A 25,183-nucleotide genomic window follows, 5' to 3' on the forward strand; every position below is an offset into this window, starting at 1 on the left:
AAGAGATCAAGACCACCAGATATGGCTGGGCATCCTTAATTTTAACACTACACTACGGAGCTTGATTTTTGACAGAAACTCCTCATTTTCTGTTAAAAATCCTCCACTACATTTTTCTGCAAACCTTGCCTTGGCAGCAACAGTAAACAAAGCAGTCTTTGAAGACTGTAGTAGTATTTCAGTACCATAAAATAATCTTAAATCTCATGCAATTAAGCCATGAAACTTTTCTAACAGAAGCCAAAATGGTCTTTTTGCTGAATAAAACATCTAAAGTTCATTCACTGATACGATCTTGATGCCCTACTTGTTACCTTTTTAACCAGGCAAAAAAAAAAAGCCTGAATGGAGATTAAATAATACATGAGGTTTTTATCTAAAGACAACTAAGCTTAACTGCTACAGTAAAGCTTTCATCACTAGTAATGTCTTTGCCAAGAGTATTTTTCCCCTGCAGGCAATGTTGTTGGACTTAAATCAGAAAAAGTCAGTCATTTATGTCAGTCTATTCCAGTTCTGCTTTCTATTAAGACAGACCAAAGTCCTTTTCCCATCGCGAGTGCTGGGTAAAACACCCGTTTTCCCACATTTCATTCTCCTCTCTGTTCACCATGCCAGACCTTCACTTGTTTGGGTATGGATATTCAGTTTAATTTCCTCTAAGAATCTAAGTATCTATGTGAGACACAGTGATCCAAGACAACCACAAAAACACACCCTTCACAATATTAGGACAAATTCTTCAGATATAATCCCATCATTTTTGCCCAGGTAAATTTATACAAACCACTATGCAACCATTCCTATCTCGTGATTACAGTTTCTTTTCCATTTAATATTTTACCATTAATAATTTAGGATTTGGGGAAGTATGTGTTGAGGAGGAAGAGCAGGGAAAGGAGTCTGAGGGTTTTTTGATACATTTGTTAAGCAAGTTTTCAATACATGAGAACAGTCTTCTACTGATAAAAAAGAGTATCATGCAACCTTACAGCAGCAGCAGCACTGAACATGCCAACGAGATAAAGGTTTTCTGCTGCTCGATAATGTTCTGCATTGCACTGAAGGCATTTGTGCAGGAAAATGTCAGTGTTCATGAGAAAAATACTCATTTTAGGATCCATAACAGGTTTATGCACAAGATGCTCAGTTTCCCAGAGAAAGGGTCCCCGCACTTGACCCTTGAGAGAATATAAATATGATTTTGTTTTGCAGATGGGAGAAATTTAAATGTTTTGCCTGACTGAACATTTTCATGACCATTTTATCAGGCTTAGCCATACTCGCACCACAGAAAAGAAACTTTTTTTTTGGTGAGGGAATCATACTTTTAACAAGGCCATTCTATTCTTTTTTTAATACTAGACTTGCCTTTAGATATTTAAAAGAAAGTCCACATGAAGGATTCTATACACACGCCTGTCAATTCAACACACCAAATAACAGTAATTCTCTAAAAAACACAAACAGGATATTTTTAAGCAAGAAAATAGACACAAACTTACTCAACTCAAATGCGGGTACGTCCTTTGCCTTCCCGTTCCCTGAAGCAGAACTCCTGCCTGCCTCCCTACGCTCCTTAGAAAAGCTTCCCTTTTCATGACATGTTCTGTTCAAGAGTCTTAAACGTTAATTAAGCCTAACAGTCTTCAGAGACGTTAGCACAGCTATAAAAAGGTTTCTGAATCGAGTGGCTACTGAAGGAACTGGCATCTGATCAAATTTTCAAGAGTTATGCTCCCTGCTTTATGAATAAATCAAGGAATTACCAGTTTTTGAAAGTCTCCAGCTCTATTTTAGCTCTTCGTGCTTCATGTACATATTAACAGCCCTATTTTATGGATTCAGCATCTAAGGCATAATGAACCTAAGGGGATACTGGTAGCAAAACTGTGAAAGAATCCAATCCTGTACTTTAGCCAGAAGATTATACTTAATTTTTTTTTTATTTATATAGTTAGCAAGAAACTAAAAGCTGACTGAAAGACTAAAAGATAATTCTGTATTTCCTACACACTACAGTGTCTAAGTGGTGAATATTTTTAATCAGGGACAGCTTCTTAATCGCAGGTTAGCTTGGAAGACCCATTATTTTGTTCTGGTTAATATTAAGCATGGCTTTGTGGTTAATATTATGAATGAAGTAAGTTTTCCTGCAGACTGGGGCATATTACCACTAATTAAAAGAATGAAAAATTCTAGCACTAACTGACAAACTCATGATAGTTCAATATTTTACTGTATGGTCACGTCAGCCCAAACTCCTAAAGGAGCTCAGGGGACTTCCAAAAGTCAAATGTACCAGGGTCACTACCATACAGGAGCATCTAGTCACTTCTCCCATTAGAAGGGGATAGTCTAGGCAGGAAGACTGGAGAACTTCTTTCTGGGTCTTCCTAACTAATCTATATATAGTATAAATGTATAACTAAATCTAATACAACAAGAATGAAGGCCTTATAAGGATTACCAGAGCTACGATGAATTTTACACATATATCTTACAATTTTAAAGCAGTTGCCTGCAAGGAGAGAAACCCTTCAGGGGAAGCTGCACTGAACTCTTCTGATCAGCCCTTTTGTATCAAATAACCATACAGTTTTGTGATTTTTCTCTTCATAATATTCATAATACTGAAAAAGTCAACACTTTTGGAAGTGTAACTACAGGAGAAAGACACCAAACATTTGTACGCAAACAACATACATCAGAGCTGGACATTTCTAACACAGCTAAATTTCAGTATCCTGTGCCTTGGAAAAAAAAAAAAATTCCCACTGAAATAAATAACCACAGAAGTTGTCTTGCAAACCTGAACACAGAAGCTTCAAACCATTTGAAATTATGCTGCATGCAGACACTGGTAAAAAAACACAACTACATCTTTCCTTAGTCAGAAACAAACTTTCCCAGAGAATATGAGAGAGTACAAAAGGCTTACACAGCAAACCTATACTGTGCTTAAACTCTCTATTGAAATACACGAAGCCAAAGAGAGGAACTGCCTTCTCCTCATCTTGCTCTGCTAAGGAAGTGCAATGCAGCAGTGAGGTTCAGCTCCAGGCTTCCCCTTTTCCACGGCAGAGCAGGGACAAAGCACCCCTCCCTGCTCCACTTACCACAGCAGTAATGGGCCAGGAAAGCTGACTGTGTCTAGATTTGCAAAACTGGCTTCTTGTTACAAATGCAACATCGCAGTTTTCCACTGAGAACTGTTGCTTGCTCACTCTACCGTAACTACAAGAAAAACCCATTTCTGCAATCTAAAGGAGGCACCAGTTGGCATGACTGGTAGTAGGAAAAGCACTTAAAGGACTTGCCCTTTTCCCATGAAAACCTCAAGTACCAATGTAATTCCATCCTTCCTTAGATATTTCACTGTGTGCCCAAGACGATAAGGTACACACTGCTCATTTAGTGTTTTTAAACTAAAGAGCTGCTCTCCTAACAACATTGCACCTAATATCAATGACTGAGAAAGCCCAGCCAGTATTCTTCTGTTCACTTCCATATTAGCTACCAACACAAAGATGGGCAACCTTCCTAACCTGACAAGCCCCACATTAAAATATATTCATAAGACACGGCAGGAAGACAAATACCACATGTCCTGGACAACCAAGGGAGCAAATTCAGGGAATATTCCCCAAGCATGAGATAACCACAGCTGCTACTACACAAAGTAGTTGGGGAAGGGCATCATTACAGAGCCCTGCACCCCAACAGCAAAGCTGCCTGCCGTTCAGCAGCTTCCCAAAGCTTTATATTTTACCTTCAGCAAGCCAACCATCACTTAACTGCAGAACAGGGCAAGCCTTATGGCTCTCTTGGATTTGAAAGTGGGTCTGGACATGACAGCACTCCACTGACACTCTGGGGCTTCTCTGGAGCACCTTGTGTGCCTCCAGGCAAGATCTCTCCCTGCATGGGAATCCAGACCTCCACACTGGAAGAAACAGGCATGTCAGCTTCTCAAGTAGTAGGTTGGTTTTATTTGGACAATGCCAGAACAAGAAGTGCTTCTTAGACTCTGCAAGCCAGAGCTCTGTATCTTGCACATTCAGCTTGCAGGAGAGCCACTCCCTTAGATATCCTTTCAAACCGTCTCTGTTCTCTCCTTCTCCACCCTCCTCTCTCACTCTGCCTCTTCAGATGGCAGAACAGGGTGAAGCTGTGTTCCAGGGCAGGCATCCCCATCATCTCCAGCCCAAGCAGCTCCTTGTCTCTTCGATTACCAGATTGCAGAGAAGTGCCAGTTACAGGTGGACATCCCAGCTGGGCACAGTTCCATGACATCTTTAACCCCCATCCTCCTTGTGCTGCTGCACACCCTAACATGACCACACTGAACATGAAGCTACACCATGAGATACTCTTCAGCCCTTCAGAGGCACTTAAGTTGTGAGTCTGCTGGCAATTGCGCAGCACTTGCAGACTCACTTCTCCTGTATCTGAGATTTGCAGCTACCCAGAAACTCCACAGCAGCACAGAGCCATGGCCAGGGACATGAGCTACTTCTGATAAGGGACTTGTGCTTGAATTGCTTGTGAGTGGCATATGGCTCAAGAGTCATTTTAACCCCGGGGTTAAATAAAATTTAAAAAAGAAAAAAGGAAAGAAAAAAAAAGAAAAAAAGATGGGGAAGGTCTCCCAGCCCTATTAAGTACTAAAACTAGAGCCACTCCCTAGTGAAAGCAAGGTGAAAATGAAATTTCAAAGTGGAAACACATTTTCACAGTAGTGCTAAAGAACAGAAATGGAAGAAAGCACTCTTCATAAAGATTTCACTTATGTGTCCTCATTAAAAAGGGAGAAACAGTAGCAGTGTGTAATCATTAAGGTCATCCAATATATTTTTGAGTCCCCAACACTCAACTGTATTTATTGAGACTTCGGAAACTACCATAAACAGTTTGAGAACATGTAGCATCTGCTACTTCTAAGATGAGTCACGGTACGAAATTCCCCTATATCTTCTAGGAACCAGTTAGGCAGCCAATGATTGAAGCAGTGATCTGACTATGTACGCACCCACACAAATGAGAAGAAGTAACTTCTATCAATAAATGTACATTATATTTAACATACTGACTGCAGATTTCAAATAAGAGATTACAATTAGAAAAATTATTTTGGGAAAACATTCCCCAGTTTAATTTGAATGCAACATAATTTTGTCAAGATACATTAAAGGACAGAAGAGACCGGAAGAAAGAAACTCATTTAAATAAATTGCATGAATTTGAGGACATTTTGAAGGAGGAAAGTAAATACATGACAGAACTTCAACACCCCATAGCACTTGCCTGCGTTTTCAAGTGCTGCATCATTAACTGTATAATCTCTTACAACATCTGTCCCTCCCCAAACTTTAAATCATAAGTCAGCTCCCTGCCCCCAGCTTCCGTCTTACCTAAAACTACAAAGGATCAAACTCCCTCTCACCTTCCAAGTTCTCTCCACTCCAAAATACTACACTAGAAATGCCTCATTTTCAAGAGGCATGCTCCTATCCCCAGACATCCCCTATCATGGAGACACTTCGCATTTATTCTGCTGACAGCTAGATCCTTCACACTGCAGAGCCGGTTCATTCTGTTCCTCCCCTCAGATGCTTGACAGTCCCATGAAAACCTCTCAGAGGACACATCTACAGCAGCAGCAGCATCTAGATTGGCCTCAGGAGTAAACCCCAATCTGTCCTGAACTTAAAAGCATCCTGGTTATGTTCGCCTCTCTTAGTTTCCAAACTGTCTTACCTAAGGTAGTCTGCCAGAAGGTAGTCTGCCACTACCTTCTATAAGAGAAGGATTGCGATGCGCAAAAATCTAAATTTATCCAAGTTCTAGGTTTGATGTTGGTCAGTTGGAACAATATCAATTTTAAAAGTCAGGTCAAATTACCAGACGACCTTCTGATGAAGGAATGCAACTTCACTGACAACACAGAATTAGTTTTTACTTCAGCAGGTACTGAGGAGATGAGTCTTTTGCTAGGCACAAATTCAAGATCCAAGCCAAACTTTTATTAAGTTATTTTATATTGTTTTGACCAATTTCAACATTTTCACTCCATGGTCAATACAGCTGCAAGGAAACTGGGAGGACACAAGATTTCTATGAAGATTCATACAGTCTTGCAGCATTGGTTGTGCAGTTCAAGCTATGATACATTTTTTGTTTTGACTTCTAATCTGATAGCAAGAGCTCAAACATTTGTGTGCAGGTAGCAAACTAGTAACGCTCCCAGATAAGCCCTCAGGCTCCTAGAATTACTGAATAGTAGTAGTCTCACCTTCAGAGAGTACAAGATGGCCTTCTTGAATTACCAGGACTCTTGATAAAAATCCAGTAGGACAAAAGAGAAATTCCACCTCACTTTTGAATACCTGAAAGTTATATCCTCATCTATCAATGAATGGAGGGAATTTAAAGCAAATCCACCACAAACTAGCAACACCCTATCCCATTCGGTTGAACTACTTGGAAGGAGAGTTGTTTACAGAAGACCACCCACACAGAATAAGATCCACTATTTTTACCATGAAAGTGACTGCAAAAAGAGCTACGAGCCCTAGTATTTGAATACAAAAAACTATTTGCTATCCCAATAATAGTCCATAAGAGGGAGTTTGGTCTTACTGAGAATTAATTCCCAGATTCATACAGGCTCCCTGTACAACCATGGACCAGTCATTAGCTCTCTTTTAAAAGAAGAGGACACTTTCTGTAAAATGGGAACCCACCCCAATTATCTGCAGTATTTATACTGAATATGAATTTCTCTGAGCATGAAGTTAAAAATATATTTCTACACAGCTTAGCTAAATGTGATACCACATTTTAATAGTCTTTAATCCTACTATAATAAATTAGCAACAGTATGTCAAAAAGGACAAAGATAAGTACCAATACTTAGTACTTGGCTGTTGAAAAGTGCTTAATTACCACAGCAGCATTGTAACAAGAAGTGTAAGACCAAGTTCAAAGAAGCAACTGGAAACTTTAACTCCATTATGAAAGTTGCTTATTCTGAAATCAGTGGTATAAGCAAGTCTTCTGTACCAGGTGGCAAAGCCAACCATAACACACACAGTTTTCCCTAGCGCTCACAGAACCCCCTCGCCAGCATCAGACATAGCCTAAGATAGTTTTATTATTTTTCCAGCCATTGACTTTTCTTCAAGAGATCTCTGATCAGGGGATTTTCAGATATCACCTGATGTAAAGTAGCTGGAATTCTTTGCAAATATTTACAATAAATTAAAGGTTTGTACTGAAGTACTAGATCACTACAGCTGGTAGCAACAAACTAAGGCACAGACCTGCACTGCAGCAATCTATAGCTGGTTTTAGTTTTGAAGGAGAATATCAATTATATCAGCATTTCTTCCCTTTTCAGATGTCCTGTGGCCTTTAATTGCAAAGCAGCATTCATTCAATTCCAAAGCAGAATCAAAAGACGTCATCACAATCATATTAATATATCCAATATCTTCTTTGTAGCCGCAATCAGTGCTACATAGATAAGACGAAGATACAAAATCTGATTATTATAACCAAAACTTCTACATATGTAAATCTATTCAAATACCAGGTCCTTCCTGCTTTCCAAAAACCACAAATCCAAATTCCCTGAAGCAACAGGAAAGTGCATTAGATGGGGAGGCCTATGCATACAATGGCAAATATCTGCCCTAATGTATTTTAAGTTATGCTACAGGAAGCACTAAAAAACAAACAATAAAAAAACCAAACAAACAACCCCCCCCAAAGATTTGTCAAACAGATCTCTGGGAGTCTGAAGAAAAGCTCACAGGTAGCTGTTCCAGGAAACCTGCTCAGCAAAATGGCCATCACACATTCGTTGTGTTTCACCTTTCTAGTAAAGCGTCACTCATATGCGTAAGAGTTTGTATTAGTAGAAGAAGTGTGTATAATGTAAGCACAATTATGCATATTATATAAAGTGTGCTTGCAACACTCTGCCTTATTTCCCTCCCTACAAAGAATAAAACTGGGGCTTCTAAGTTGCTTAACTGTTTGATAGAGACGAGTACACCACCGCTGCTCCCCTCACTCGCAAGAACTACATGAACTCATTTTCCAGAACCAAGAAGGTTTAAGATTCAGCAGTATCTCCAAACAGCAAGGACTGCTGGGCACACGATGTCAGTCATCACCAGAAGTTCCACCTGGAGAACATCTGCAGGATTCGTGCAGTGACCTGGTTGCCCCAGTTTAATTTTCAGCTGACAGTGCTCACAAAGCACAGCATCCCTGAGGTGCCCTTACAGGATGCAGAAAGAGCTCAGCATTACATTGCTTTCAATATGGCATTGCGCACCCGTAAGCCTAGGCTAGATTACACTAACAGGCAGTAGGAATCTTATATTGCAGCTCTACGTTCACCTAGTCTGGATGAAGGGAGGATCCAAAGATTTTACCTGTGCTGGTATTGGATCAATAAGTAGATTTAAACTGGCCTTTTCCACAGAGTATGATTCAGCTGCCCTACTATACACATGCAGAACATGTACAGCTTCAAAATGCTTCTTCAAAAAAACCCCTGAAGCACATCTGCAGAAATTCTTCAATTTAAAGACCACCAACTCTCAGCATTGCACCATGCATATCTCTGGTCAACAGCTGAATATGAACATCGGCATTTTAAAATAGTGTTTTAAAAAACATTTCAGGTACATTATTGCTATACGAGTGTTCCTCGGGAAGTCAGAACCACTTCCATGGCATGTTAAGAATAACACAGCAGGCAATCATCCCACAGCTTGCCATGTGTATATTTGTTAACCAACCACTATGCTGTAAATATGACCAGTGACATTTACGTCTGCAGAGTGTAAAATAGTTTCCAAATCTGTAACTGAAATGTCAGTACCAAGCATGAAAATTAATACATGAGCTGAGCGGAGGAAGCCCCACCACTACGCAAGAGCAGAACTATTAGAGTATTTTGTCACCAAAGCTGGGCCAATACCCTAGAAGCACTAAGGGAAGTACAAGCAGCAAGGCTATTTCACGTCTGAATGATTAAGACATGTAACCATTTATTTCATTTCTATCATCTCAGTAATTTTACAGCCCTTTCAATCATTCAACACAAAGACTAAGGAAAAAATAATACACGTGTGCACTCTGAAGTGCAGCACCCCAAACGCAGGCTCCAAGCACATCCTAATCCTCCCATCCTATAACCCACCAGCAGAAGAGACTGGACTTACTGAGAAAGTGAGATAAATTAACAGTCAAAACAAAGACAAAATCTCAAAGGGTAACCCAAGACAAATGCTAAACAAACCTGGTAGATTTTAAAGGCTACACAGAAACCAAAGTGTCCTTCAAAAGGCTGCACTATCTTCCAAAACAGGGACAGACAGACCACAAGCACTTTAAGGACAAGGAACAAGATGACCAGTGCAGAAAGAAGTGCATCGAATTCATCTGAAGCACATTCTGGACAGCCAATCAAAATATATCATAATTAAAATTAATTACAGGCCAGCAAATGTTCTAATGCTCAGAAGCTATTCAAACATATTCCACAGCATATTTTTGTTTGTTTTCTGGTACGCATTCGTCCTTGGAAGTTTTGGGGGTTTGGGACCTGGGTTTAAGTCAGTCCCAACACAGCAGAGCTTCTTAACTACCTGCTCTAAGATACACACTTCAGCAGATAAATTGGGCAGCCTTACATATGGGTTCAAGATTTCCGTGTGAACCACCAGAAGTTTCTTGATTCAATTCAGTAAATGCATCATTTGGCATGTAATTTAGGAGGGAGGATAAAATTCTAAAGCTGCTTCTGAAAACAGTGGAATATGCCCAGATTACTATTTAAAGATTCTGGAAAAGCTACAAGGAATTTAGCTACTGTTACATATACTTCTGCCTCTATTGGCCTGGAAATGCCTCTTAGCCCTATACTTCCTTCCAGAGTTGGTTTATGCAACCAGTAATTGAAAGCATTCACCATCAGGTCTTTCTTATTTAGTATCAGACACTGTAGATTTCAATGCAGCTTCTTAAACAGAAAATGTGAAAAGAGCCACCACAAATATATTTGCAAAGGTAGACAGAGCCTAACGTGAGCTTGGTGAATACACTGGTCTTTGGGGAAAGAAAAAGACAGTGATAGCAGCAGATCCTTCAAGATCAACATGAAAAGGGATGTTTTGGTAATAGAGGAAAAACTGGCATCTAGGATACACCTGTTCTGTTGTCAGATGAAACCTTGCTCAAGATCAGAAGTCTTCAGATTTTCACGGCCAAACTGAGTCAGCCTGAGACAGTTTAAAGCAGTATAAAAATAATTTCAAAACACTGTTTAAGAGTGAATGAGGACAGAAACTATATGCCCTGGTACCCCAATATGGCAGCATTCTACTGTCAGCACCACACTGTTTATTAAAGGTTACCATGAGCCATATCTATCTCTGCTCTTTCACTCACAAAATGGTACCTTCCCCTGCACACAGGAAGCTTTTCATTTCTTCTGATCATTGCTGGGTTTAAGAGCTGTTGTGACGGGTCAGCAGATACGGACAGTACGTAAACTCCAAATGCTGTTTACTAGCCCTTCTGAAATGAGCTGATGGTTTCACAGCTATTCCTGATGAAGGGCAGCAACACAATCCACGCAGCTGGCAGCCTAACCAAAGACCAGGAGACAACTCAGGATCCCCACACTCTCTCTTGTTTCCAGAGGTTGAAGGATACTACCTGGTGCAGAAAAAGCATGCATGCACTTCTGCTGCTTGCATGGTACTTACTGTGACAGGCAGAGAGCTTCCATTTACAAAAGACTTCCTTAATTTTCCTTAAGAAATCCTGGAATAAACACTATTAATATTGCAGCAAATGCACATGCCTATGCACTTGACTTGGGGATTGCTGAATTTTGGTAGCCTTTAATGGCATCTAGTATGGAGGGGGAAAGAGGCAGGGAGCCAGGAAAACATTGCTGTATGCGTTTAGAAAACTTGTTATTTTTAACAGTGCATTTTAAGACCAGCAACCCTGAAGCAAAATGGTTAGAACATTTTCTTCTATCGGTGTTCTGATAGCACACCAAGAGCTTTTAGAGGGTGGATATTTTAGGCCAGCACAGCAAAACACACTGATCCCAGGAAGGAAAGCTCACCCACTGTGGCAAAAATCAACATAGGAAGGGTAAGTTTATTCATCCATTATGCTGAAGAGCTTAAAATGGAAACATTCTATATGTCTCTTTTCAGGCCAGGATGAACAACCGAACAAAAATGAATCACTACTACAGCAAGTGACTGGAAAACACACTGATGGAAACTGATGGTATCTTTTGCCTCTCCCTCCTACCCATGAAAAAGTCCTTATGATTACATTGTTGCATGTTTTTGCAAGGAGGGAGCAAGATCAAATCCTTTATTTTTACTTTTTTCCTTTAAATGAAGCTTCTGTGTTTCTCCCACTCATCAATAAGGTCTCACCTTTCCTTGCAATCCCCACTACACTTATATTCTTAGCTATGGATGCACAATTGCAAAAATCAATAGCAGATAGAGGTACTCGCAAAATGCATCAAACCCAGTCCTGCTGCTTTGGAGGTTTAAAAAGACTTAAAGGTTTCATGAATAAAATTGCAGTGAAGAAGTCATCTATGTTTAGCGCATTTTGGTACTGAAAAAAGAAAATCTTCAAAACAATAACTGACAGCTTCATTTACCAAACTTTCTGATTAAAAAGAAAAAAAAAAAAGAAAAGAAAAAGATTCACATTCACAATGAGATAGTTAGATGCTAAAAATAACTGGCCAGCTGCAATTCCCACCTTATGTAGCTAGGCAGAAGTGCTTTGTTCTCCCCCTCCCCAAGCACACACACGCTCACTTCCTTCTTTATTGCAACATCAGAAGCTGAACTTGATGCTAACAAGCCACAAAGTCCTGCCCAGAATTTCGTGTCACGCCCCAGTAATTACATAAATAAGCTCTTAGTACAAGTGGTTCAAAAAAATCAATTTACTCAACTTCAGTTTTGCTTTTAATTCCAAAATATTTTGAGTGGTCATAAAATAGAAAAGCAATTTCCATTTCTGAGGTTTGCTCCCTCCACCCAGATGTCTCATTAATTTTTTTTTTTTTTTTAAATCTCACTGTAGAACATGTTCATTTATCTTGCTGCTATGACAATACAGGGATCAACCCCCCTGAACATGCAACCTTTTAAGGAGAGCATAACATTTTAAGTGTATTTGATCTTCACTTTTTGTACATAAAACATAAGGAGGGAGGATAGGGATAGTGGGTGAGGGGAAAAAAAAAAACCAACCTAGGATAATGTAAAAGTAAAACTCAATTGTGCAGATGTCCTGCTCAAAAGGTGGTCCTAGACATCAGAGTAATATACAAAAGCAGCAAAGACCCTCCAAAATCTTTGCAAGCTTCCAGTAAGAAGGCAATGTCTTCTCCTGACCTGCCCTCGCTAACAAAGGGGCAACACACATGAATTTGTGAACAGAAAAAACCCTCTACATTGCATACAGTTTTTCCCCTGAGAAGACAGAATAAATCACATGACAGTTATTCAAAAAACTTTTGTGCTCTACTGGTACCCTGACACTAAAAAGACCAATTAAAAACCCACTTAGACCCAGAGATGGCTCCAGGCGATAGAGCTCATATTAACCCACCTCCAGAGGGAACACTACTTGTCAGGCACAGCAGCCTGGGCAGAGTGTGCCACATACCCAAACAGTAACCAAAATCTTCCCTATTGCGTATAAATGCAGCTCCCCGGCCACCAGTTAACCACCAAAGTGCAAAACCCTGGTTTTAAATACCTTGTTTTTTAAAAAACAAACCAAACCAACCACCACAGCTCCTCCTAGTTGCTTGCCCCAACCAGGATAAGACCCCTGGTGCCTGGAAGGACAGCCATCCGTTTCATTAAGGCAGTTGGAGCCTTGCAACACTTTTCTTAAATCAATCCTCAGCTGGGGGGAGGTAGATTCCGCCCTACATCCCCCTTCTACTAATAGAAGCAAACACTTGTGGTTCTGCGACGTTAGCAGTCAGCACTAGGAAGTTCCTTCTGCCAGGCGCCCAAGATGAGAGCAATAACTCTTCATATACACAATCTCACCATCTCCTCCATAGCTTTTGAGCTGCAGGAATACAAAAGCACAGGATACAGAGGGAGTTTCATCCACTCGGCTTTCAGCTGAACTTCACAAGAGTTCTTAATTTATGAATGATGACACAAATTAAGCTGTCCTTTCTGTTTAAGGCAACTGGGAAGACAGAGATCACAAATACGAAAGTTCTTTGACTTCCTCTCTATACACCCTTGAGACTCCTACCCACAACTTCACTGACAACAGTTGCAAACGCTCTTTGGATGGGGAGGCCCTGCCACCAGAAGCCAAATGTTCTTTAACTGAGATGTTTTATTCTTTACACATTCACCACAAACTCCCTGGATGGCTTTGGAAGCCAGGTGCACTTTAGCAATGCTTGGAAAGATTCCTGTTGTGTTGTACTGCCTACCTAAACTAAAGATCTTCCTAAAGAAAAAAGCAAACAAACAGAAACAATCCTCATTTGTATTAATGAAACAAACAGTCTATTTGAAGAAAATCAATATGCGTTGGTGCTTCCTTGTCTAATTTTAGGTTCTTGGTTATATACTGCAAGTAATTCACACACTTCAAGAACAAATAGGACTTAATATTAAGAAATAACTTTTCACCTGCACATGATTCCTGTCATACGGTGCCATGACTGTCATTTTAAAAACCCATTGTACACCTGAAGTATGAAATAAAACTTTGTGTTTGGCAATACCTGTTTGCTTATGTGTGATCATCTTCTAGTCAATATTCTCAGTGCCTGAGACAAGCATTCTGCTTGGGTTTTTCCCCCACTTCTTAAGGCAGGGATATTTTTCTATGTAGGCTATAAAACACTGAACAACTAACATGCAGCAAAGTATGTCAGCCTTTCAAAAAAGCCTTTACTTGTTTATATTACATATTTGAACACAAACCCATTTTTTAAAAAAAAAAAACAGGTGCAAGCAATATAAAGCACCAAACTTGGGTTTCCTAAAAAAGTGCTTCAGAAAACAAGGTAAAATACAGTGAAAGGAGGGAGTGATAATTCCGACTCAAGTCTTCCCCTGCAGTTTGCAGCCCAAGACAACACAAATGCTGCTAGACCCAGCTAACGCACAAGGAATAGAAAGTGAAACTCGCTAATTTACTCATTAACTTAAACTCAACAGTGGTATGGGTGGTGGTTTTTTTGTTTGGTGTATTTTTATTAATTTAATTTTTTTTAAGAAAGATAACTCACAGTATAATTTAGCAGTACTGCCCCTACTTCCCTAGGGGGAAGTTTCTACCTTCCAGCCCCAACCTCATTCCCCACCTGCCCATTCCTACCCCCAGACCACTGGCTTTGCTACACATGGTTATTTTGCAGCTGGATCAGGTTCCTAATCTGTATCAGACTCTGGTAGCGCAAAGGTTTGTGCCAACACAACTCCATGGGAGAAAGGAGAGGCTAGAGTAAGAGCTGGTTTTAATTCAGCAGTAACATCAGCTTAAAATTCATGTTAATTTACAGACTCATGATTTAAAATTCACAATCAATCAATTCCATGCTCCCAAACCCCTGATCCCTACCTCCTCAGGCCTTGTGTTTCCATAGGAATCTGAGTTTGTATTTTTCTTTCAATCAATACATTTCAAATCTGTCAAGACACAGAAAACAGCTTACATATATAATCATGAAGAGATAAAACTCCAAAGACAAATAAAAACGTCTGGATTTAGACCTCAGTTGTCAAGGCTGTATCTTGACTTTCAAGGACATGAGTGTGGCACTGCTGAATTTTAAGAAAGTTATTAAAGTTTAATAAGATACCATTGCTAATGACTGACAAGATTATTTAGTTTTGGAAAAAAACCCCGATATCTAGTCTTTCCTAAAATGGGTTTTCTCCTTTTCTTGCATAGTTGCTTATTATAATGCTGGACAGAAGGGATAAAATTCTGACAGATATTTTAAACATACTATCAAATGAATTTTTTAAAACTACAACATGAGCATTCACACAAAAGTTTCAGAGATTGTCAAAAGATAACCTGAGCCTGAAGGTCGCCAAATCTCAAAAGGTTTTTAATATTTGGTTTACACCTTTTAATACTAAGTACCAAAATTTCTGTTGCCTAATAATTTTTTTTAATGTTTTGTTTAATTTACAAAGTGAAAACATGGCAGACTAAAAGACTTAGGCAGATAGAGAGGAAAAATTCAGCTGAATATATAGTGTTTCTTTTGGCGAGAAGGTGCTAAGGGCTCACTAGTGGCAGAATAAGTAATCATCACGATGTTAAACTGCCAAAATTCACTTAGGCTACGGCATGACCTGCATGCAAAACCAGCCGTGAAACAGAAGTGAAGCACTCAAGGTGGACTCAAACATTAATGCATATGCTTTAGTTCTACTCCACGCCGCTGCAGCGCTCCACTATTGCAGCAGTCTGTATCTACCCAGGGCAACTGAAGGTGAAGCCAGGAACAGCTACTATCATAGCTTCAGCTACGAAGACTCCTTAATGAATGGTCTAACAATAACCCAGCCTTAACCAGTTCTCTCATTGCGAGGGCCTTAACCATAATAAGCCCCTTCAACATTCCTATAGTGTTTTCCAAAGATCTCAGAGCATGAGGCTACTAACTGTGCTCTCATAGCCTTGTGAGGCAGGTATTAGTCACCCCCCCCCCCTTTTTTTTTTTCATTTAAATACAGATAAAAAACTGAGGCAGAAAGCTAGCAAACGACTTCCCTGTGGATACGCAGCTGACTAGTGGCATACAGAATCCAGATCGTCCAGATTCCAGCCCTGTCATCAGCCAAAAGGCCATCATTATGAAGAAATAAATTAGTCTGGTCTTATAAATAGCATTTGAATATAAGCCTTCCTAAAATATTTGCAAGGAGTTGACCTTAAACACCCACAGAGCTGCACTGATAGCCTGGGGCTCCAGTCACCAGCTTGCATGTCAGCAGACCTGGGTTCTTGTCCCTCTGCCTCTCTGGACGTCTCCAGAGCCTGGATCCAACACAAACTGTGTACCAGAGAGCGTGTACCACACTCTCATTTGACCACCTCTGGCTGGTTTGGGCTCAGCATATCAAGAAACAGTAAGACAGCTCAAAAATATAAACAATGGTCTTCTAAAACACTCAGGTGGCCAGAAAAAAGAAAATAAACAACAAGCCTTTAGTCAGCAACTTTCTACTACTTTATTCTAGGGCACTAAACTATCATTGTCAGACTGGCAGAAAGCTCACTATAACATGCAGCTGGAAACCTGAAATGCAGACAAGGTCCCCAACACACCTGAAATTTGGAGCACTTGTTCAAGTGAATATTCAGTCAGCCTTTAGGATTTGAACCGCTCCTATTGTATATCACGCATTTACTTGCAATTTCGGCAGCTCTCAAATGCATTTATGTCATGTTCATATGGTGACTACATTTCCTGCAGCAAAATACTACGCCCAACACTGATTTTGTACCAAATATCCTCTAATGTCTGCTTCTGTAAGAGTATAACTTCATTTGAAATTATGTACTTTCTGGTAAAGCAACCTTAAAATACAAAGTTGAAAATTGCAAAAGCAGAGTTAAAGTAAACTAACTAAAAATAAGACTTTGTGTAGTAAAAAAGTAATTCCAGAAATTACACATTTATTCTGGTTTTAGATACCTCCATTACTACCCCCTGCCTACCTGGGCCATTGAGTGCTGAACACAACCTTTACAACCATAACAGAAGCTCTTCCTCTATGAGAAGAGCTGAAAATAGAAAGCTTATCTTCTGTGGAGATCCTCCACAGAGAAAAGACACCACGCAGAAACGTACACAAGCAATTTTGAGAAACAACTGTCTGAGTGGAACAACAAGTTGGAACGTTTTTTATTTCTATTCCTCACTGTAGGAGCAAAATGTGGTTACAGGCAGGAGAACCACAAAACCCTCCTATTTTTGGCTCTCTGCTTCCCAAATGAACATAAGACTCCTGACTATTAAAATGTGAGCCTCTAACGCTTCAGCTAAAGGCTCACGTCTCTTAATGCAAAAGCAGCAGCAGAATCAAAATTCACTGCATTCTCCACAGGATGACAAAACTCCTTGCATTAGTATGCATTAAAGCACCGCCTGACTGTGGCAAAGCAGATGAGACCTGACTCTTAACAGAGACTGTTTCCATCCCAGCTCACATTTAGGTCTCAATTATCTTATCTCCTCTGCCGCTCACACACTTTTCAGATAAGAAATGTTTTTCCCCTCTTTTGAAAGAAGTTTAGAGTTAAAACTGAAACCACAACCAATGTTAAGATTAAAAATGTTCTAAATTAAAATTAATTTGAGGCTAATACTTTTTTTAAAATATTCTATGTACAGGTTAAAACTGGGAACTAGAGTTAATTGACATGCTATGTAAGTTTTAATAGCAGTAGTACGTTCTGCAAGTGGAAAGGGAGTATCTTCTTGACTTCAGTTTATTCACGTGGTTTAGGTCAACGATCAGTTCATCTGAAGTTGAGAAACTGCTTAAGAGTTGGGAGAGGGGAAAAAAGACTGTTTTCCAATCTATGACTAAGAATGAGGCAAGCGAAGGGAGGATCTAAGATCCTGAAGGCGATAGTAACAAGAGGTCATTAGTTAATTCCCTCAACGATAGATACTACTTCCCTTTATTAAATAACATCAGGTTTTAATGATGTCAAATCTTCTTTTTTTTCTGAAGGATACAGCATACTTAAACTTTACCTGAACCAGTCAAAATAAGCAGAGAGAAATGCACAAGAAACCCTGAACTGAAAGGCAGATTGTCATAAAGACGTAAGAAGTAACTCAGACTAATCTGATTTTTATGCAAAAAATTTACAAATTTCAGAGAACATATACATTCTTTCTCTCAGACATTATGTATCTTTGCACTAACAAAAGCAGTGCCAAATTTGGCATAAAGTCTGTTTTAACCAGTATTTTAACGTTTACAAATAAATTAGAGTCAAGTTTTTCATTAGAAAAAAAAGACAAACACAAACACTATTTAAGGTTTAAATGAAGGTTCCTGCTTATTGCTTAAATCATTTTTTAAAAAGCTTCATCAATGTACTCTTATGACCAACTATTTATTAGCTGTATTACTACAGCACCTGTGAGCTTCAGTTACGCTGTAGTAAGACCTACAAAGCCACAGCAGAAGTGATGCTCTGAAGAGATTATTATCATCTAAAAGATGAATAGTTAAGAAACGCGGGAGAGCACAAGGAAATACACGGCTGGAATTTATGTTCTCTGCAACTGCACTTTAGTACACTTTCCCTGGTGCGCTGGAAGGATCAAGGTGTATATTTTCTTCCTCTACCTGCCTCACCAAAAAAACCCTCCAGAAGTCATGTAAAGACAAAAAAAAACCCAAAACACAGAAGGAGAAGAAAACTATATATTTACACATTCTTAATACCTCTACTTCCCATATAAGACAGAAAGGATTTCAGTTTCTTACGTTGTCATCCCACAGAGTGAGACTGAACCATAAGAAAATAAACATCCCTCTGGATGGCTAGAAGGCTAAGTGAACTGTCAAGGCAGAGTTGCTGAGGCAATACATTCAAAGCTGTTTCAGACAGTCTTAAAAAAAAAAAAAAAAACCATCTCCTTTAATGAAACATCCAGGGAGTTCATATATTCACTCCAGTGCAATGGGCACACACACAACTTTTGGCAGAATGCTGTTTTCATTTAAAGGAATTCTTTGAAAATTTACCACTACAACATGGTAGTGCATCCAATACAAACCAGCAGCCAGAGCTGTTTACAAAGCTTTCTGCTCAGCATCAGACTAAAACTCCAAACTCTTTTTGCTGTGTAAATAAATCAGTGTTCTACGTTTAACAATTTTCAGCAGTACCATATGCTACATACTCCCATATGTTCCATTACAAGGAAGAAATACATCATCTCAACATGAATCATCAGTGACTATATTCTTGTAAATCTGGCTTAAACACTCATGATGTTCAAGGGCAACCCTAAATAAATCTGCTCAATTTTATGCCAGATTCTGTGCAACAGAACCGCAGATCACTTACTTAAAATTAACGAAAAAAAGAGTTTTAATGTAGGAAGTGAGCACACTATTTGCATCTCTCTAGAAGCAGACTCCCTATGCACAAAATTTGGCACACATTAATCAATTCCAATCTAATAAAGACATCCTGCTCATAAAATGATGATAGTGTCTGGTAGTCATAACACCTTTCATCCTAAATTGCTTAACATATGTGAAAATACGTACGCTATGTACAAGACTCATTCCTCTCACTGCTGAAAAGCAGTTACTCTGGAACATGGCATTTGCCACATTCTGCATCGCAGTAATTCTGGAGAGTAGTTTGTGAGAAAAGTAAAAAAAAAAAAAACCAAACCAAACTCATGTATGCATTTTAGGCTGCAGGGAAATTCAGTAGGCAGCGTATAGTTTCCTAGACGGGAGTTTATCCAGGACTGTGGGGTTAACATCTCCACTCTTAAAGTGACAATTTCTTAGATTAAGTACGAACAGCTTTCCCTCTCTTCCCAAAGGCAGTACAATCTGCAGCATAAAAGCTGCTTGTACCAAAGCACAGTCACGAAGGCCTGAAAACATGGCACGCCAAGGTCACCATTTGCCCTTCTTTTGAGGAATTACTTGGTCTCTCAGGTAACCCAGTATCATAATGAACAGAGTGACAGCAGAAGGGGGTGCAAATGGGGGAGGAATTCACTAGTCCAAAACTTTAAAGGCAACTTGATGAAGATTAGTTCACCTGAATAAGCTATGTTCTCTAGCTTTGCCCAATTAACCCCCATGATCCAACCATGTCTAATTATACTAATATTCAGAAAGACAGACTGAAATTAATATGCCGAACAAACTGTGAGAATGTCCTTATTTGAAAGTCTTTTGTAGCTAAGTAGGAAGGCATGCAACTGCGCGTTCCCACATAACTATTGGTTTCATTAAATTCAAAACAAACCAGAGTCCATTTTGACCTAATATTCAGGGTGGGGGAAAAAGTAGTCATTACATCAACATCAAGCTATTACCTGTTCAAGGGCATAAGTGCTTACTTCATTAACAACTCAGACAAACTTGTTTTGTAAGCTCCCTATATTAAATTTGAAATTTCCCTGCCCTTACAAATTAAACTAACAATTTCTTACACAAAGAGAAAGTCCAGTAAGACAACACAAACACAAGGATGAGTATATAAACAAGAAAACTTCCAAACTGCTCAAATCAAATGCATTCTTTGCCATCCCCAATAAGAACAAGCTTACCCAAGCCACCTAGGCAACCTAATTTCAAAAATTTATTTTAATTCACTTAAACAACTTCTTTTAAAAAATAAAATACTAGTAGTACTCCAGGTTTCTTCAATCTGGGAGTAAAACCTACTGATCTTTACAAATACACATTTTCATATGTTCAACAGGAAGTAAAAATTAAATGCCCACGATATAGTTCAACAGAATAGACAACACGTCATGTTAGAAGCATTGCTCTTTAATGCTGTGAAGTTGGACTTCATAAAGATTGAACAGAAGCTGCCACAGTATCATAAATAACTAGGAGGGCATTCGGATTTCCAACATCCTTCAGTAGCTCAGGAGATGGATGACCACACCCAATCAATTTACCTTAATTTCTATTTCAACTTTCCTCCTCATTAATTAGGAACTGAGGCTCACATAGATTACAGTTCCTGGCATGCAACACCGATGATGATTTTAAGTGGTGCACTCTATTCAATTGCACTTCGTGTGCTGTAATACAGCCAGCAGATCAAAATGAAAAGTCAGAATGTGTGCTACCTATGTAAAAACAGGAAGAGAGATTTCTTTCTTTTTATCCAAAATATCTAAGGAATCCTGTATTTATCAGTTCAATACTTTCTAAAATGTTTTTCACTCAATAAATTAAAACGAACCTACCACAGTGATTTCGGAAAGCGATAACAAGACAGCGTCAGGAAAACTCACTGAGCTACCCTTGAAAGAACTAACGAACAAGGAGGCGCAATGCAATTGCATAATGTTTATTACACAGTACTAAGCCAAAGGCAATCAAATCATTTTGGTTTAATCGATGGCTTTCAAATAAGGAAGTAGTTTTAAAATAATAAGCATAAAATAAAGCACTCTTTTGGGTTTACTACTCTGATTTTTTTCCTGTTATGTAAAAGCACATCTGTTAAAAAAGCTGAGCATGTGCTGAAATATAATTTTATTAAAACGTACTTCTTGAATATCTTTGATGCCAAAATTGCACTTTTATTCAAACTCAGTTTGCTGCAAATGCTGTGACTGAACCATAGAAAGGTTCTGTTAAAAGAATCTGAAGTCTGTCTCAAAACAGAAGGTCTGTTTTCTATTTAAAAACATCAGCCTTAGACACTAAGGGTTTTCTCCTGTAAAATCCACAAATAAATAAAATCGAAAGAGTTTCGTGAATACCTCCTCCCCTGCCACTTCCCATAACCTGAATGTTGCAGCATTTCACGAGGCTGCAGAACAACCTGGAACAAAAACCTGTAAATGGAGAAAACAACTAGTCTGTGTTCCTGGTCCGAACACGCTGACCCCACCCTTCATGCAGCAGACTTCACTGACACTGCTACCCCCTGCTCCCCAGCCACAGGGTTTCCTGAACAGCCCGTGTCAGCCCAGCAAACTCCAGGCTAACTACATACAAATAGGGTTTATCTCTTCCAGGCAAGACAGCTGATTAGTCAGAAGGGACAGAGCCCAGTTCTGTTAGAAGACCACCCCATCCTGCAACACACTATGAAAAAAAAAAAAAATTAGCAGCAAAAGCCAGTTGATAACAAGATCCATATTTAGAATGCACATAAATAGAAATATCTCATCTTTAAAAGTTTTGACTTGCAAGGATCCTTTTTAACTGATAATTAATGAAGGTAAAGTGAAAGGGAAGTATATACAGAGAATCACTGTAATACAAACACAGAAGAATAAGTTTGCAATCCGAAAACCCTCATATCAGGAAGGGAAGGTGGAAACAACCTAGCTCAAGTTTTCCTCAAATCAGATGCCAGAGGAAGTTATATGATGAGTTATTGGGTAAATAAGAAATCTTGATTTGACAAAACCTAAAAAACTATACATTAATGCAGATATGAACAGTTTGCACCCTCCCTGTGAGTGCATAAAAGAATTAAGTTGTCAGGTATTTGTATTAATTTCAATGTTAGAAGACAGTCTGGGAACAGATATTTACATTTAAAACACTCCCTATATTGTTACGTTACTCCTTGAGAACTCAGAATTAGCTAGCTACCAGAAGTAACAGTTTTAAAGACATAAACAGAGAGGAACAAGCATGGTGTATTATTTCTCTCCACGAACAATCCATTATCAATGTAGAAATACCAACACATGTACTCTAAAAATCTAGTAAAAGATACATTAAACTAATGATCACTAGCAAAATAAGCTGCATCACTCTAAGCATTGTAGCATTCTAAACGTTTGTTGAAAATATGTAAGCAGACCTTGGAGAACAGATTGGAGCCCACTTATCCTCACCCAAACATGAGCACCATAAACCACAGTCAACAGTGTCATACCCCTGCTGTGCTCTTACCCAGTTAACTTTTAATCATGTTGTGTACTGTGGAAATGCTTCCACTGGAGAGGTTAGGAGTTTCCCCCATCGATCCATAACCCTGAACTGCTTTCATCTTCTTATTTAGATCATTATCCCGTAAGGTGGTCAATGCGATTTGAAATCCTCTTGGATAGAAAGTGGAACTGAGCACAGCTCCCCCACAGCCTGGGTAAGTCCTCCTGCGAGGAGGCTTCCGCACGGCAGGGAGGCCATACCAGCACCACCCGTTTTGCTGTTTTCAAACAAACATGGCAGCTGCCACTAGACTGTGTGCTGAGCCTGAGTACTCCACACACCTACAAGATCAGGGTTCACCTGCTGGAGCACAACCCTGAAGAGAACACCCTGGATGTGGACAGCAAATCTGGCACCGAGCTGCTCAATTCTGCCCAGGCTGAGTAAGTGACCAGGGAAAACCTGGATGCTACCAGGGCTACTACTCAGTGGCTACTAAATTTTAGAAGTATCATAGTTATAAGATAGGGAATTAGTTCCACTTATGTTCCTGGGGGCAGGGGGGAAGACACGAGGAGAGAGAGAGATATATAAAAAACAAAATTCTAAGGGCTTAGTACTTGCCTAGTGTCCTCCTTCTTTCTCCTTCCCACGCAAATATGAGTACTGCTAGATGACATTCAGCACCTACAGTAAATCATTTCTTGATGTCATTAAAAGGACAGATACATCTGCTAAGACCAGACCTACGTAATTACTTCCAACTCAGTTTAAACAAAGCTGACAGTAACCAAGCTCCCCTTTTCACTTGAATTTCACTAGGCCGACACTAATGCCATTCAAATTACTTGCTCACAAACAGATGTGAGGGGTAATCGTAATGGACAAACGCCGTTTATCCGAGCTGTGACAGTGTCCTCAGCTTGCAGGTGAAGGAAACGCAGTGGCTTTGCCTCCTCTCCTCACGTCCTCTCTCCCACCGAGGCATTTCCCCCTCCGCACAGATTACTGTAACGCGCCGTAGCTGCTGTCCCGGAGCTCTAACTTCCCACAGAGCTCCTCGACCACGGCAACCCCACTCGGGACAGCCCACCACACAAGGGAACTGCATGTCACAAGTCCTACAAAAACCAGCACGAGCTGCTGGGAAGCTGCCCCACATCCCCTGTCCCCCCATCCCCGTCCCCTGCCCCCTCAGCGGGGCACTCCCAGCACCAGAGCCGCTGCAGGAAGAGCGCAGCTGGCCGGGGGGCTCGCACACCCCCCGAGACCCCGTCACTCGAAGCCCGGAGGCAGCTACCCCGGCCCCGAGCAGCTCCTGGTGAGCGGGCGGGCGGGCCCCGCCGCGGGCGCGCCCCTGGGGAGCTTCGCCGTGAGGCGCCCCGGGGACCCCCCGCCCCCCCCCCGGCCCGGCAGCGAGCGCCCCGCGCCGCCGGGGCAGCGAGAAAATGCTTTTTTTCGCCCCAAACCCGCTGCCAGCCCCGGCGCTCCCCCCCCCGCCCCGGCGGGACCCGCCTGTCAGAGGCGAAGCCGCCGCGCGCGCCCCCTCAGCCGGTGCCCGCGGCCGCGGCTCCCACCCCCGCGCCTCACCTGGTGCCGGCCGGCGGCAGCGGGCCACGTCCGCGGCACCCGGGAGGGAGGCGGGAGGAGGGAAGGAGGGTGTCCGCCGGCCCGTCCCCGTCCCCGTCGCTTCCTGCCACGGCCCCGCCGCCGCCCGAGGTGCGGCTCCCCCTGCCAGGCGCGGCCAATCGCGCGGCCGCTCGGCGATCGGCTCCACGGCCTGCCTACCCGCCGCGGGCGGGAGGAAAGAAGGGAGTAGGCATCAGCGCTCGGGGCATCGGCGCTCGGCTACCCAGCCCGGCGGCTTAGGCCAGGCAGGGGAGCGACGCCGCCTCATCGATCGCACCCCTGGAAGCATCGGCGCTCGATTCAGCCGCCTGCGCGGTCCCGCCGGGAGCGAGGGCTCCGGGGCGTCCCGGGCCGGCGGCCGCCGTTACCGGCTGGGGCGGGGCCGCCCCTCACAACCGGGGGGGGGGGGGGGCTCCTCAGGGCCTGGGGCGGGCCGTGTCGGGGCCCATAGCGGGCTCAGGTGTGTGAGGGGCCGGGGCCGGGCCTGTGGTAGCCTCAGGTGTGTGAGGGGCCGGGGCCGGGGCCCAGTAAAAAGGCAGCTCTGAGTCTTGTACCTGGTGTCAGGGCTGGGGGAGCCTTGGTAAGGACTGGGTGTCCTGTGGCAGGTCACAGCAGGAAGGGAGTCCTAGTAACCAAAAAAAAGAGAAGGTCGGACTTAACAGTGGTGAGCCTTAAGGAGGAAAGGCCTTAAAGGAGAAGAAGGAGCTTTAGCAGTGGTTAAGAGGGCTGGATTAGGAAGAGCTCAGAGCAGAGACAGGGTAAGGTGATTTAATGTTGCTTCTGCCGCACTTTGTGATTCCCTACAGCCTCTGAATCTAGAGGCAAACACTCTTCCCTTTATT

General features: G+C 41.3%; 1 protein-coding gene across 6 annotated transcripts in view; it reads right to left on the bottom strand.

Moving 5' to 3' along the window:
- The window catches only part of TAOK3 (TAO kinase 3), a 97,887-nt gene extending 72,955 nt beyond the window's left edge, over nt 1-24,932 (bottom strand). For 2 of the 6 annotated variants that reach the window (XM_072879841.1, XM_072879835.1), the window contains exons 1-2: nt 24,303-24,496; nt 23,337-23,399 (exon numbers count right to left, since the gene is read on the bottom strand). The gene's annotated coding sequence lies outside the window, so the exon portion shown is untranslated. Of the gene's footprint in view, nt 1-14,682; nt 14,751-23,336; nt 23,400-24,302; nt 24,497-24,895 lie in introns of those variants that run through there. The other 4 variants (XM_072879836.1, XM_072879838.1, XM_072879840.1 and 1 more) reach the window with 4 other exon arrangements.
- Between the last annotated feature and the right edge of the window lie 251 nt (nt 24,933-25,183).

This window comes from Ciconia boyciana, chromosome 15 (assembly GCF_034638445.1).
Source record: "Ciconia boyciana chromosome 15, ASM3463844v1, whole genome shotgun sequence".
Classification (NCBI taxonomy): Eukaryota; Metazoa; Chordata; class Aves; order Ciconiiformes; family Ciconiidae; genus Ciconia; species Ciconia boyciana.